Here is a 13,709-nt window from a genome sequence, read left to right on the forward strand (position 1 = left end):
GGGGCGGGGCACGCGGCTTTCCCGGGAGACCAGGCTTCCACCTCCCGGTGGGTCCTTTTTTTTTTTTTTTAAAGTGTTTTAAATTTCAACGGAAGCAAAACAAAACTTGCTCAAAACGTTAGAAAATTTCCTTCATAAACGTGATCTTGAATAGCTTAGAAGCGTGAACCCGTTTTCTGTTGCCTCACATCCCTTTAGGAATTTTTTCAATCCTCAACTGGGAGCGAGTACGAACACACAAAACCTACCCATTTCCTCCACTGTAGAATGTGTACATTCTGTTTTAATGATTCAAGCGACTTTGGAAAATTTTGTTTTAGATCTTTACTATTCTTCTAATGGGAAAAGTTATACAAACAAGTTGCTAGAGGTTTTCAACAGCACAGTTAGAACAATGGAAATCAGAGTCCCTGCTAAGTTGCACATTCCTCACCCTGCCCCCTCCATGAACTCCGGTTGGGTTTTCTGTATATACTTTCAAACCTGATATGTTCGTATAGTGCTCTTACCATGTCAATAATATATAAGTACCTCACTCTCTTGGACGACTGATCACTACCCCAATATATATGCTGACTAATAATGTTCAATAATTTATTTAACCAGTCCCCTATTGAATGAACATTCTGAATGTTTCCAGTTTTTCTTATGCGGTATGCATCATTGTATGCATGAATTTTCAAGTGGCAGAAGAGAATGAGGACTATAAGCCCATCTTTATTTATAAAAAAAAATCATATAAACATATATATATATAGAGAGAGAGAGAGAGAGTGCTCAAGGTCAAAAAGTTTTACTTTTTAATATATGTGCTTGATCAAAGAAGTTTAGAGACCCGGGCTCGGGGCGCCTGGGTGGCGCAGTCGGTTAAGCGTCCGACTTCAGCCAGGTCACGATCTCGCGGTCCGGGAGTTCAAGCCCCGCGTCAGGCTCCGGGCTGATGGCTCAGAGCCCGGAGCCTGTTTCTGATTCTGTGTCTCCCTCTCTCTCTGCCCCTCCCCCGTTCACGCTCTGTCTCTCTCTGTCCCAAAAATAAATAAAAACGTTGAAAAAAAAAATTTAGAGACCCGGGCTCTACGAAACATTGAATTGGAATTTTTTCTGTCAATATGAAAGGCAATAATTATGTCTCATTGCTCCTCTAATTTGCATTCATTTAATTATCAGTGAAGCTGAGCAAATTTTCTAAACTTCTTAATCTTTCAGTATTATTTTACTCACTGCTTGTAAAACATTAAAACATTGTAAATATGTATTATGAGAAAAGTACAATTCTTCAGATCACAACCCCCAGAAAGACTATTAACAGATTGGTATATGTTTTATCAATTATTTACATATATTAATAGCGAGGCATATATACATATATCACACACAAATCACAAAACAAGAAATGGAATCATAAACATACTGCCCTGACAATTGTTTTTAAACGTAACGATGTATCTTACATATCTTTCCATGTTGATACCTTATGGCAACTGTGTATTATTCCTTATGGATGGCCAATAATTAACTGATCGATATTTGGATGGTTTCAAATTTTTCACTAGCATAAACAATGTTGAGATTAATATTTTTGCGTGCACATTTTTGTATGCTTCTCTGATATTTCCCTGGATTACATTCCTAGAGGTGGAATTCTTGGATCAAAAGGTTTTCATCTGGGGTGCCTGGCTGACTCGGTAGACCATGCCACTCTTGGTCTCGGGGCTGTGAGTTTGAGACCCATGTTGGGTATAGAGATTACTTAAAAATAAAATCTTTACAAAAAGGTTTTCAATAAGAGACTCTTAAATATGGAGAACAAACAGAGGGTTACTGGAGGGATTGTGGGAGGGGGGATGGGCTAAATGGATAAGGGGCATTAAGGAATCTACTCCTGAAATCATTGTTGCACTATGTGCTAACTAACTTGGATGTAAATGAAAAAAAAATAAAATAATAAATAAATAAAGGTTTTCATCTGTTTATGGATTTTGATACATGTTGTTAGAACTGCCTTCCACACAGCTTGTACTAATGTACCTATGAAAACTTTCAACTTTCCTAATAATGGGCATTCACTTTCTTTCAAATCATTGATATCCTGATAGGTAAAAAGATATCTCACTGTTTTCATTTGCATATTGTGATTACTAGCAAGGTTAAACATTATATGTGCATATATCCTTGCATGTTTGCATAAAAGGAATTACCGTGTCAGAGTTTTGCAGGCTTAATTTTATTCAGTATTTCCCACTCCCCAGTAAAAAGGTTGTACCAATGAACACTCAGGCTAATGGATCCCGGAGACCTCAGGGGCAGGGGTGACAGTGAAGAAGGGGATAGTTAGGCAGGCTTCTCCTCCCTTTCCCTTGTCTCCCTGCCCCACAGGCTGCCCAGGTCGTGACCCCTTTGTTTATTTTTATATTACATTTTTTCCTAAGGCAGGCAGGACAGCACAAGCAGACTGATCATGATAAAATCGCAACCATAGCCCTATGAAAAACCAGAGTAGACAAAATAGCCTCAGGTGATGCATTAAGCAAAATGCCTCCTCCCTCACACCACACACTAAATATGAAATAGTAGCAATGGGCCAAAATTATTGTCTTTAGGAAATTATACAAGTCTCCTGGTTCTTCTTATCCACAATAGAGGGCATGTGCCTTAATTCTTCTCTCTGAATCACCCACTCTTAACGTATATGGAAAGAACACATTAAGTGTTATATTGGTCTAGAGGTAATAGATTTAAATGTAATCAGAGGCTTTTGTAGCAGAAGGCACTGAATTGAACGCAGGTGTTTACCCCTCCAAATCAAATAGAAACCATTAGAAAGAAGTGCAAAGTAAACTGATTCATAAAATTAATGAAAGGGGTGAGGATAAAGGACCAAGAGTTTGAGAAATTCCCCAGATGAATGCGGATTGGCTCAATCTGAAGACTCAGTCCTGGTGGAGGGCACCACAGCCCAGCGAATCTCAGGCAAAGCCTGGGTGGGGCAGGAGCAGAAGTCGGTTTCATGGAAGAAGCACCCTCACTTTGCCAGGTATGGAGGGTTGAAGTGGGACGATGGCATTAAGGGAGCTGTTTATGCTGAATAAGGGCATTTCCACCACCTCCCCTCCACTGCCCCCCACCTAGTGGAGGAGTTTATCTTCTGGATGAAAATGGACAGTGTTTCTCTAAAGAAAATGAGTGGGGCCACTTGGGTGGCTCCGTCAGTTAAGCAAGCGACTCTTCATTTCAGCTCAGGTCATGATCTCATGGTTCATGGGATTGAGCTCCGTGTAGGCACGGAGCCTGCTTGGGATTCTCTCTCTCCCTCTCTGTCCGTCTCCTGCTTGCTCTCTCTCTCTCTCTCTCTCTCTCTCCCAAAATAAATAAATAAACGTACAAAAAAAGAAATTGAGTGATGTGTTTAAGGGGGCAAGGGCTCGGGTGGGGGGGGGGGGGGGGTGGGGGGGGGTGGAATTGGTGACTGTGGCAGAGAGTAAAAATAGAGACAAATGTTTCCCCTCCCTGAATCCCCTAACTTTGCATTGACCTTGCAGATCCTTACATCAAGAGGTAGCCTGTGTCTTTTTTTCTTGAATCCGCTATATGACTTGTTTTGGTCCATAGGACCTTGGCAAAGACAGTGCAAGCAAAAGCGAGGAAGGTGTTTACCCGCTGGGGCATGTACTCTTGCTAGTCTTGGAACCCCGGCGCCACGTGATCAAAGCAGATGAGCCTTATGCCCCAATCATCCCTGTAGCCCCAACTGATGGCCAACCAACCCCTAGGGGTCGTGTCACCAAGACCACCGGCAGCAACTGACCACAGACACGTGACAGTCCAGCCAACACGAGCAGAGTAGCCCAGCCCAAGCTGTCAATCACCAACAACTTGTTAAGTAAATGAATGGTTGTTTTAAGCCTCTAAACTGTGAGGCGTTGTTTTCATAGCAAAAGCTAACTGATAGCCATGCTCGGGAAGAGAGCTACAAGGCAGAGCGTCAATCAAAATGGTTTGGTCAACAGTGATCTTTGGTGGTGGTTACTAGATCATGGGAGCCCTAGGACTGAAACAGAAGCATGGCCCATTTAATGAAAAGGATTCTGGCAAACAGAAAGTTGGGTCACCAACCCCGCAGGTCATATCCCCAGAGTCCCTAGGATGAAGTGGAGGCCAGGTACCACAAGGAAGGCTGCTATGGTAACATCATAATTATGTACTGTAAATCTTCCTAACTATCCCCCAAAGGACCTGCAGTGATTTCCCAAGGTAACTGTTCAGTGGAGAAATAAAAATCCATACTGTCCAGGGATTATTGGACTATGGCTCTGAGCTAGCACTAATCCAGGGGACTCAGAGCAACACTATTGCCCACAGAGCAAGGGCTAAAGGAGGGCAAGTGATAAATGGAGTTTTGGCTTAAATCCAACTCATAGTGGGCCTAGGGGGCATACAAATTCACTCTGTAGTAATTTCCCAAGTTCTTGGGTTTTCTTTTTTTTTTAATGTTTATTTGTTTTTGAGAGAAAGAGAGCATGAGTGGGGGAGGGGCGAAGAGAGGGGGACAGAGCATCCAAAGGATGCTCCCCCCTGACAGCAGCAAGCCCAACTCAGGGCTCAAACTCACGCACCGCAAGATCATGACCCCAGCCGAAGTTGGACGCTTAACTGGCCGAGCCACGCAGGCACCCCTCAAGTTCCCGGGTTTTCAGTTGTAACAGAGGTAACCAGCAACTGGCAAAACACCCCAACTGGCCTCCTGACCTGTGGGGTGAGAATTTTTCTGTTAGGAAGGGCCAGATGGAAGGCTGGAACTTACTCTCCTTTACAATCCTAGCAGTAATAGCAAACATACATTATTTTGTGTCAGTCGGTCTTCCAAACCCTTTACGTATACTAACATATCATTCCTCAGAACAACGTTACCAAAACAACAACAACAACAACAACAACAACAACATTACGAAGTAGACACTATTATACACATTTTACAGAAAATGAAATCAAGGCATTGAAAGTTTAAGCAACTGGCCCAAGGTTGTTTGTAATTGGTGGAACCAGAATCTAAACCAGAATCCATGCTCTTAACCACTATGCTGTCCTCTCCAAAGAGCAGACTAAAACCAATACTATATGCATGGAGGACTCCCAGAAATTAGGGCTACCATCGAGACTAAAAATTCCACGGTAGTGATCCCCATCACATCCCTGATGGATGTACTTGTTTGGCTAGTGGAGGATACAGGAGGATCCTGAAAAGAAGTGGTATATATGACTTGGCCTTCAGCTGGTTCTAGGGGCACACGTAAGGTTCATGAGCAATGGTTCACACTCCTCATATGTCTTTGCCACACTGCCTTCCTTTTCTCGACCCACACTTATGGTTTCATGGGGACTCCAGCGGACTGAATTGTGTCCCTGCCACATTCGTACGTTGAAGTCCTAACCTCCAGTATCACAGAATGTGACTATATTTAGAGATAAGGCCTTTAAACAGGTAATTAAGGTGAAACGAGGTCATCAAGGTAAGGGATAATCCAACATGACTGGTGTTCTTATAAGAAGAGGAGATTAGGACATAGGTCCAGAGGGAAGACTGTGTGAAGATACATGAAGAAACCAGCCAAGGAAAGAGGGCTTCAGAAGAAATCAAGTCTGCCGATATCTTGATCTCTGACTTCTAAGCTTCCAGAACTATGAGAAGATAAATTTCTGCTTTTTAAGCCACCCGGCATGTGGTACTTTGTTATGGCCACCCTAGCCTGCTGATACAGGGACCTCTCTATAACCAGTGGTATTAGTCAGGTTTCCCTAAAAATTTAACCAATAAAAAGTCATATGTGGTGGGCCCTCTAATGGCCACAGGGTATAAACACATTTGTGTTCCATATAAATGCCCACCAGAGGTCATGAACTGCTCTCCAGGACTCACAATTATCATGTGAACAATATGGCTCGCTCAGGGGCCATGTAAAAAGTGGTCCTGGTTGCAGAGACAGAGGCTTTCCATGGGCTCAGTTATATGGACTTCCCCTCACCAAGTCTGATCTAGCTATCAGAACAATTGAGGTGTCCAATTCCAACCTGCCAAGAGCAGAGGCCAACGCTGACCACCCCCCACCTCCTCCAAATGTACCATTTTCTTTTGGTGGGAGGAGGCTCCAATCAGCCATCTGCTGGGAGGGTGATTACAATGGGCTCCTTCCATCATGGAGGGTGCTGCAGATACCATTCACACTGGTGATGTTCAACATCCATTTGCAGGTAGTTTCTATCTGTTCCCTTGATTTTAGCCTCTGCTGATTTAGGGGTCTGATTATTAGTCTACCAGTAGAAACTACAAGACTCCATTGAACTGAATGAATGTTGAGACTGCAGCCGAGCTATTTAAGCTACACATGTCACTGGACCCACGGGAAAAATAGGACTTTGATTGGTGTGATTGATCCTGATCATCAAGGGATGTTTGGTTGCTTTTATGCAATGCAGGCAGGGAGGATTAAGCCTGAAGGTGCGCCCCCCCAATACTGCAATGTTCAGTGGTAAAAGCTGATGAAAGATTACAGCAACACCATATAGGCAGGACTACAAAGGGCTCATATCTCTCAGAAATGAAGCTTTACCTCAGTCCACCAGGCAAAGAGAACTTGGTAGCTGAGAGACTGGTTGAGGGCAAGAGAAAACAGAATGGGTAGTAGAAGAAAAGTTATAAATATCAACTATGGCCTTGCAACTAGTTTCAGAAACAAAATGGAAGTGGTTGTTCATATGTTTTTCTTTCCTTATTTTGGAGTGTGTGTGTGTGTGTGTGTGTGTGTGCGCGCGCGCGAGCACGCGCGTGTTGTTGGTATGTTAATGTATTCTCTTTCCCCTGCCCCTTATATAGGGTATGTTGACGGTAGTTGAAATTTACAGTTTAGCCCACAAATGACAGAATATCAGTACACGATTGTGACAAACTTAAAGAAGGATGAACATTGTTCAGCTATCATTTTTACATTTTTACATTTTCTTTTTTTGAATAAGCTCTATGGCCAATGTGGGGCTTGAACTCTGGACCCCAAGATCAAGAGTCACATGCTCTACTTACTGACCCAGCCAGGAGCCCCTCAACAGTCTTGAATTTAGAACTGGATGTGCTCATGTGTGAGACTTTTGAGAAGAAGTTGAGTGGGATTTGTTTTGTACAAAGCATAGTTGTACAATGCAAAGTGGGAGCATGTGATTGTAGGAGAGGAAAAGTTTTCCCTTCTTCCCTTCTAGATTCCTGGGCTGGTCTATTTTTTTTTTCTTTTTTTTTTAAATTTTTTTTCAACGTTTATTTATTTTGGGGACAGAGAGAGACAGAGCATGAACGGGGGAGGGGCAGAGAGAGAGGGAGACACAGAATCGGAAACAGGCTCCAGGCTCTGAGCCATCAGCCCAGAGCCCGACGCGGGGCTCGAACTCACGGACCGTGAGATCATGACCCGAGCTGAAGTCGGACGATTAACCGACTGAGCCACCCAGGCACCCCTCTTTTGTTCATTTAAATGGGAAAAATAATAATGCTTCTCATCTCATCCAAAACAATTTTCCCAAATATCACTAAAACACCAAAGGTTTCTGCATAATATAAAGCATTTATAACCCAACCGTCTAATTATTTAATATTTCATGGCGATTTCATACAGTGTGCAATGTGAATTATATTCTCCTTCCACACTGCAGGAAACACATTCTGTAACATAAATAGGACGAAGTCTTATGTTTGCATTTTATCTATTTTATTTTGTAAACTACCATACCATAATGTAACAGCGTGGTATTGAAGAAGAGATAAACACACGTATCAATGGAACAAAATAGAGTCCAGAAATCGACTTACACATATATGGCTAGTTGATACTTTACAAAGATGAAGAAGCAATTCAAAGCTTTTTTGTCTTTCAGCAAACATGTTGAAATAATTGAACGTCAATAGTCAAAAACAAAAAAACAAAAGAAAGAAAGAAAGAAAGAAAGAAAGAAAAAGAAAAATTGTGCCTTGACCTAAAAAATAACACCTTATTCAAAAATTCATCCAAACTGGATTACAAATCTAAATGTAAAACATAAAGCTGCAAACATTCTCAGAAGAAAGCACAGGAAAAGCTGTGTGTGCCCTGGGATTGAGCAAAGAGTTTTTATACATGACATAAAAGTATGATCCACAAAAGAAACAATTGGTAGATTAGACTTTATCAAAATGAAAAACCTGTGCTCTTTGGAAGTCGCTGGTAAGGAAATGAAAACACAGGGTGATGTCTAGAATTCTACCAGCTCTGAGAGTTTACCATAGGTATAGGCTAAAAAGGTAACTTGTTACTGCTTCGCCGATATTGGCAAAAGACACAAGATTCCCGAGTCTGAGAAAATGACCTTATTACTCCCAGCAAAGCAACTTCCAGGGGATCTGCCGAGTGCCCGTGCTGGCTTCCCACGCTCCCGAAGTCCCACGGAGGTGATGCAGCAGACTTATCATGGGTGTTGGCGCACGCAGTGGACTCCAGTGTAGGACAGCAAGTGGAAACAAGCCTTGTCTGTGTGGGGGGAGACATCACCTCATCCCTCAAGGCAGTTTGCCGTGACGCAAAAACAATCTCGAGAAAAGCCAGGTAAAGAGCAGTCAGGGCCTTCCAGTCTTGGCATGCCCGGCAAAAAAAATGTGCGAAGGCACCGACGGCCCGGCCCGTGGTGGATTGCCTCCCCCAACGCTGCACCCTTTAGCCCATCACATTCTTAGCCAAATTTGAATTTTTACATGAGCATGCCACTGATTCATCAGAACACCAGCGTGTGGGGTCAAATCTGCTTAATTTGTCTTATAAACGATTTTCATCCCTGCCTCCCAGAGTCCTGGTCTCAGCCAACTCTGAAAAAGTCCCCGGGGACTAAGTCTTCTTTGAAACTGGAAGGATATAGTCCAAGGCCAGACTGTTAGCCATCACACATAACCCAGGGCCACCCAAGCAAGTGTCACAAGCATAGGAATTGTACTGCATCCCGTGTTGACACGTGTGACTTTTCAGGAGCTGCCATTCATGGCGACAGGAATAAAATAGTCTCCGGCCAGCATAGGCACACGAGTTTTTCTGTTTTCATAGCACGTGGAAGGGGACTACAGACTCAGCAGCAGGTCGGAGTGCCAGTGCAGCTGCTGTTTGACTCCAGTGGCAATGCCGGACCCAGGGAACAAAAGCGGTATTAATTGTCCCCTATCCTTCAGAGGTCTAACGGAATTCTCTCCCAAGCTCCTAGCGTTGGCACTTTTCCTCCACCGCCACACAGTCGCTATGTCCCGTACAAACACCTGTAACTTCGTCTTACCTTCAATCGGCCCCTGCTGTTTTCATCCTAAGCGTTGCCAAGAGATCCCTTGCTGGGGACCTGCATTCAGTGACCAAATTGCCCCACCAAGGTGTGAGGACCCAGAGGAAGCAGAGGCAGGTAGCGTTCCAGAGCTCCACGATAGCAGATACTAATGCAGTGCGGAAAGTGCATCAAACCGTTTTGACTATTGGCCCGGTTCCGGGGTGACGCCTGAGGAAAAAAGACGCACCGTTTGTCAGGCTGCAAGTGGATTCGGGAGCGGAAAGCACGCCACAGATAAGACTGAAGGAAGCCGCAACAGTGTGCTGGGAGTCAGCTGATCAGACCGGAACGGCAACGTGTGACCTGAAAACGTATCAAAAGTGGTGAGACCATTGGTAGCACCGAGAGGTACACACAGTCCGAGGTCTGGTGTAGTCAACCTGTCAGGAGCGAGCAGGGTCAATGCCGAGTGCAACGTGGTCTCCTTCGTTGCAAGAGTCACAAATGTGGCCTGTCGCAGTGGCTTCTGTATCAGAAACATAGGGTCCTGTACTTTGTGCCCAGTCCCTGATGGTAGATGTACCGCCATGTCTGATGGCAATCTGGGTAGTGCAGGCTTGATCAGCAGCTTGATTTTAGTTGGTCTCATTGGAGAACGGCCCTTTACTGTGGGCATCTCTGTGAGTGACCCAGACAGTCCCATAAGCATCCGTAGTCGGCTTCCACACTCTGTGACTCCAAAGAGAGGTGTCTTTTTTTTTTTTTAAGTAGTCTCTACACCCAAAGTGGGGCTCGTACTCACAACCCAGAGATCCGGAGTCACATGGTTTTCCAATCGAACCAGCCAGGTGCCCCAAGAAAGGTGTCTTTTTAAAAAATAAAGTTTATGTATTTATTTTGAGGCGGGGAGAGAGAGAGAGAGAGAGATAGTGAGCTCAAGTGAGGGAGAGGCAGAGAGAGAGGGAGAGAGAATCCCAGGCAGGCTCTGCACTGTCAGCACAGAGCCCGACGTGGGGCTCAAACGCACAAACCACGAGATCGTGACCTGAGCTGAAGTTGGACACTTAAGTGACTGAGCCACCCAGGTGCCCCGAAAGGTGTCTTTAATCTGCCAGTCTAACTCTTTCAACTGGCAGATTAAATGGCTAGGCCATCAACAACAGCCCCAGGGTCGGTAAAAATATAACAGGTTTCATCAAGGGAAGGATTGGCCGAACTTGTGAGAGCAGCCGAGTCCTGCCCACGGAGCAGGAGTGTGGAGCCAGGGAGTTGATCACGCTAAATACTGACAGCCACCCCCTCACACGCACTGTAATAAATCACAGGGGAATTTGTCGACTTGTGTCAGTGCCCTGAGCGGGAGATTCTCTTCTGATGCTTTATGAGCATTTGTAGTACAAGCCTGGAACACATCACTGTCCTTATACGTTTTCACAACAGTGGATTGAATCGGTACAGAGGGCCCCATCCACAGGGTCACTTGAAGTGCTTTTCTTCACTGAGAGCTTGACCCAGACCCTAATCAGTTAAATTCAGCAGCTTTACTCAAACCCTAATCAGTTAAATTCAGCAGCTCAGGGCATTTCTGCCTGGGAGGAGGGAATGGGGAGGGGACAGGACTGGAAGAGGTCAGCATGAGGGAAAGGGCTGGAGGCTTTTCCTCCTTCCTCTCCTAGCCCCAAGAGGAACCTGCACATCTCTCTCCTCCCCCTGTGTCTCCTCACCCACGGACACCTCAAGCCCTTGGCCACGTCTGTGACCAGCGCCCTTTGCTGGGGACTCGGATGCTTGTTGCCAACAGTCATAAAAGCTGAAGTCCTCCCCCCTGCAAGTTCCCCTCTGTACCCCTTTATAAAGCAGCTGAAATCCTGGTGGAGGAGGAAGCAGTCATCCGGGGGTGTGGAGGGAGACAGAGGTCTGCAACAGTAAGCCAAGCTTCCGATTCTGAATGGCTGCCCACTTGGGCTCAACAAATGAACATCTGATGTTTTTCATTACCTACCTACCTACCTGTTCATCCTTGGTTCTGACACTGTATTTCGACTTCGGTGACCCCTTTGAATCGGCCACCATAGTCATAGTCACTTCTACGTAGGGCTCCATGGCTTGCTGTCCTACTGTCATGGTAACAACCCTTCCTCTGCCCACCCAGAAGACAGGGATCAAGAACTAAGGTACTCAAGTTCCAGAAAAAGAGATCACACTTGTCGTTACCAGGGGCAGGGGTGGTGGCAGGGAGGTGCCCTTGGGGAAGGTGCTCAAAAGGTGCAAACTTCCAGGTATAAGACAAGTAAGTACTAGGGATGTGATATACAACATGATGACTACAGCTAACACAGCTGTGCGATAGGGAAGTTGTTAAGAGAGTGAATCCTAATTTTACCGACTGATCCATCATGGCTACTAACTCTGGAAATGGGACAGGTGAGCCCTTGTGCTGTGGGGCCAACTGCTCTGGCCCAGAGAATCCTGAGGGTGCTGGACAAATCGAGACCACAGCTCCTGGTGGAGTTTGCCAAATTGTTGCCAAACTCTGATAAGTTCGTCACGAGAGAAGCCAAATAACTCAAGAGACAAAGGTTTGGAAAAGAGAAAGAGAGAAATGTATTTCAGGTGCCAGCATCGGCGGGTGGGAGGGAGGTATGGGGGTGGGGGTGGGGGTGGGGGTGGGGGTGGGGGTGGGGGTGCGGTCCGTATGTATTCAGCCCATGATCACGGGCAGGGAAGAGGATGCGTTGGGTGTGGTCTTCTAGGCATTCATTCCACTGCTGTCGGGGCTTTTCTGGTCTGGCGGTTGGAATGTTCCAGTCATTGTCAATGCCCCAAGAAAATGCAGTAAGAAATAAGCGCAATGGGTTCTAGTTGAAGCATGAGTTAAGCGGTCTTGTCTCTTTTTGATTGTAACTGTTGGGGTCTACAGATGAGCAGGAGGGCTCGCTAACACTAAGAGTTTTGTCGTCACAAAGAAAACATTTCTTTCTCCATTTCCTTCTATTGTATCTATATGAGATGATGGATGTTAACTAAACCTATTGTGGTAATCATTTCACAATATATGTAGGCCAAGCCTTTATGCTGTCCACCTGAAACTCATACAGTGATCCCACTAAAACCACAGGAGCAGAGGGCGAACTATGGTACCCAGTGGAGTTTTCCACAGTTGGAGTGTGCATTGATGTGGGAAACAAAGGCAAGACAAAAAATTCAATTTCCTTACTACTTACAGCCCACTGACAAGTCCTTGAAACAGGCAGACTGACCTCCCTCTAGGAGCTCAGCTGCCTCGATGTTGACACTTTGCTAAGGGCAAAAGGCAATCTTAGCTTAACATTATCCTGACCTCCAGGATCCTGTTAAGTCTTCTTTTTTTTTTAATTTTTAAAAAAATGTTTATTTATCTTTGAGAGAGAGAGAGAGAGATCGAGCAGGGGAGGAGCAGAGAGAGGGAGATACAGAATCCGAAGCAGGCTCCAGGCTCTGAGCTGTCAGCACAGAGTCCGATGCGGGGCTTGAACCCACGAACTGTGAGATCATGACCTGAGCCGAAGTCGGACACTTAACCGACTGAGCCACCCGGGTGCCCCATAATATATAAAAATCTTTTGGAAACTTCCTTTATCTCTACACGCCCCCCCCCCCCGATATATGTGAACAATTATCCTCCAAGCATACGGACCACTGACATATATCTGAAGGGTCCCATGACTAACAGTTTACTAGACACTAGTAAATGACCCCTCAAGGTCCTGGAAACCTTGCTTCCAAATTCCTTCAAGACTTAGGCTATCCCTAACTCCCTCCCAACTTGCAAGTATATAATCAGCCATGCCTCACAACCCCAGTATAGCTCTTTCTGCCCACAAGTCCTGTTCCTGTACTTTAATAAAACTGACGGGGTTTTGGAGTGGTGGGGGTCAGGAGCTGACAGCCAAAAAGAATTTTGGAGACGTCTCTGGTGCAAAAAGGTGATCTTGTTAAAGCACGGGGATAGGACCCTGGGGCAGAAAGAGCTGTACTGGGGTTGTGAGGAGGGACTGATTATATACTATGGAATTGGGAGAGAGGAAGGTAAAAGAGAGGCCTCCAGAAGGCTTTGATATGCTAAAGAGGACTCCTAAGATGCCAGAGGCCTTGCTATTGTCCAGAAGCTAAGGTTGTTTTCTGGGTGGTAAGGTATTAACATTAAGACAGTAGGCAGTTCTGGAGAAATGTTATACTCTGCCTATCTCAAGGATGTGTCAATGGGCTGCAGGCTATAAGGAAATTTCATTTGACTGCCATTTCCTTCTTGCCTTTGTTCCCCACATCACTATGGAGGGGAGGGTGATATTGGAGCTCCAGAAAACGGAGTCTGTAGGTTTCTGGAGATTAAGCTATTGACAAGATTGCCTTTT

Source organism: Herpailurus yagouaroundi, unplaced genomic scaffold, assembly GCF_014898765.1.
Source record: "Herpailurus yagouaroundi ecotype Mexico unplaced genomic scaffold, PumYag 67681, whole genome shotgun sequence".
NCBI classification, from domain to species: domain Eukaryota; kingdom Metazoa; phylum Chordata; class Mammalia; order Carnivora; family Felidae; genus Herpailurus; species Herpailurus yagouaroundi.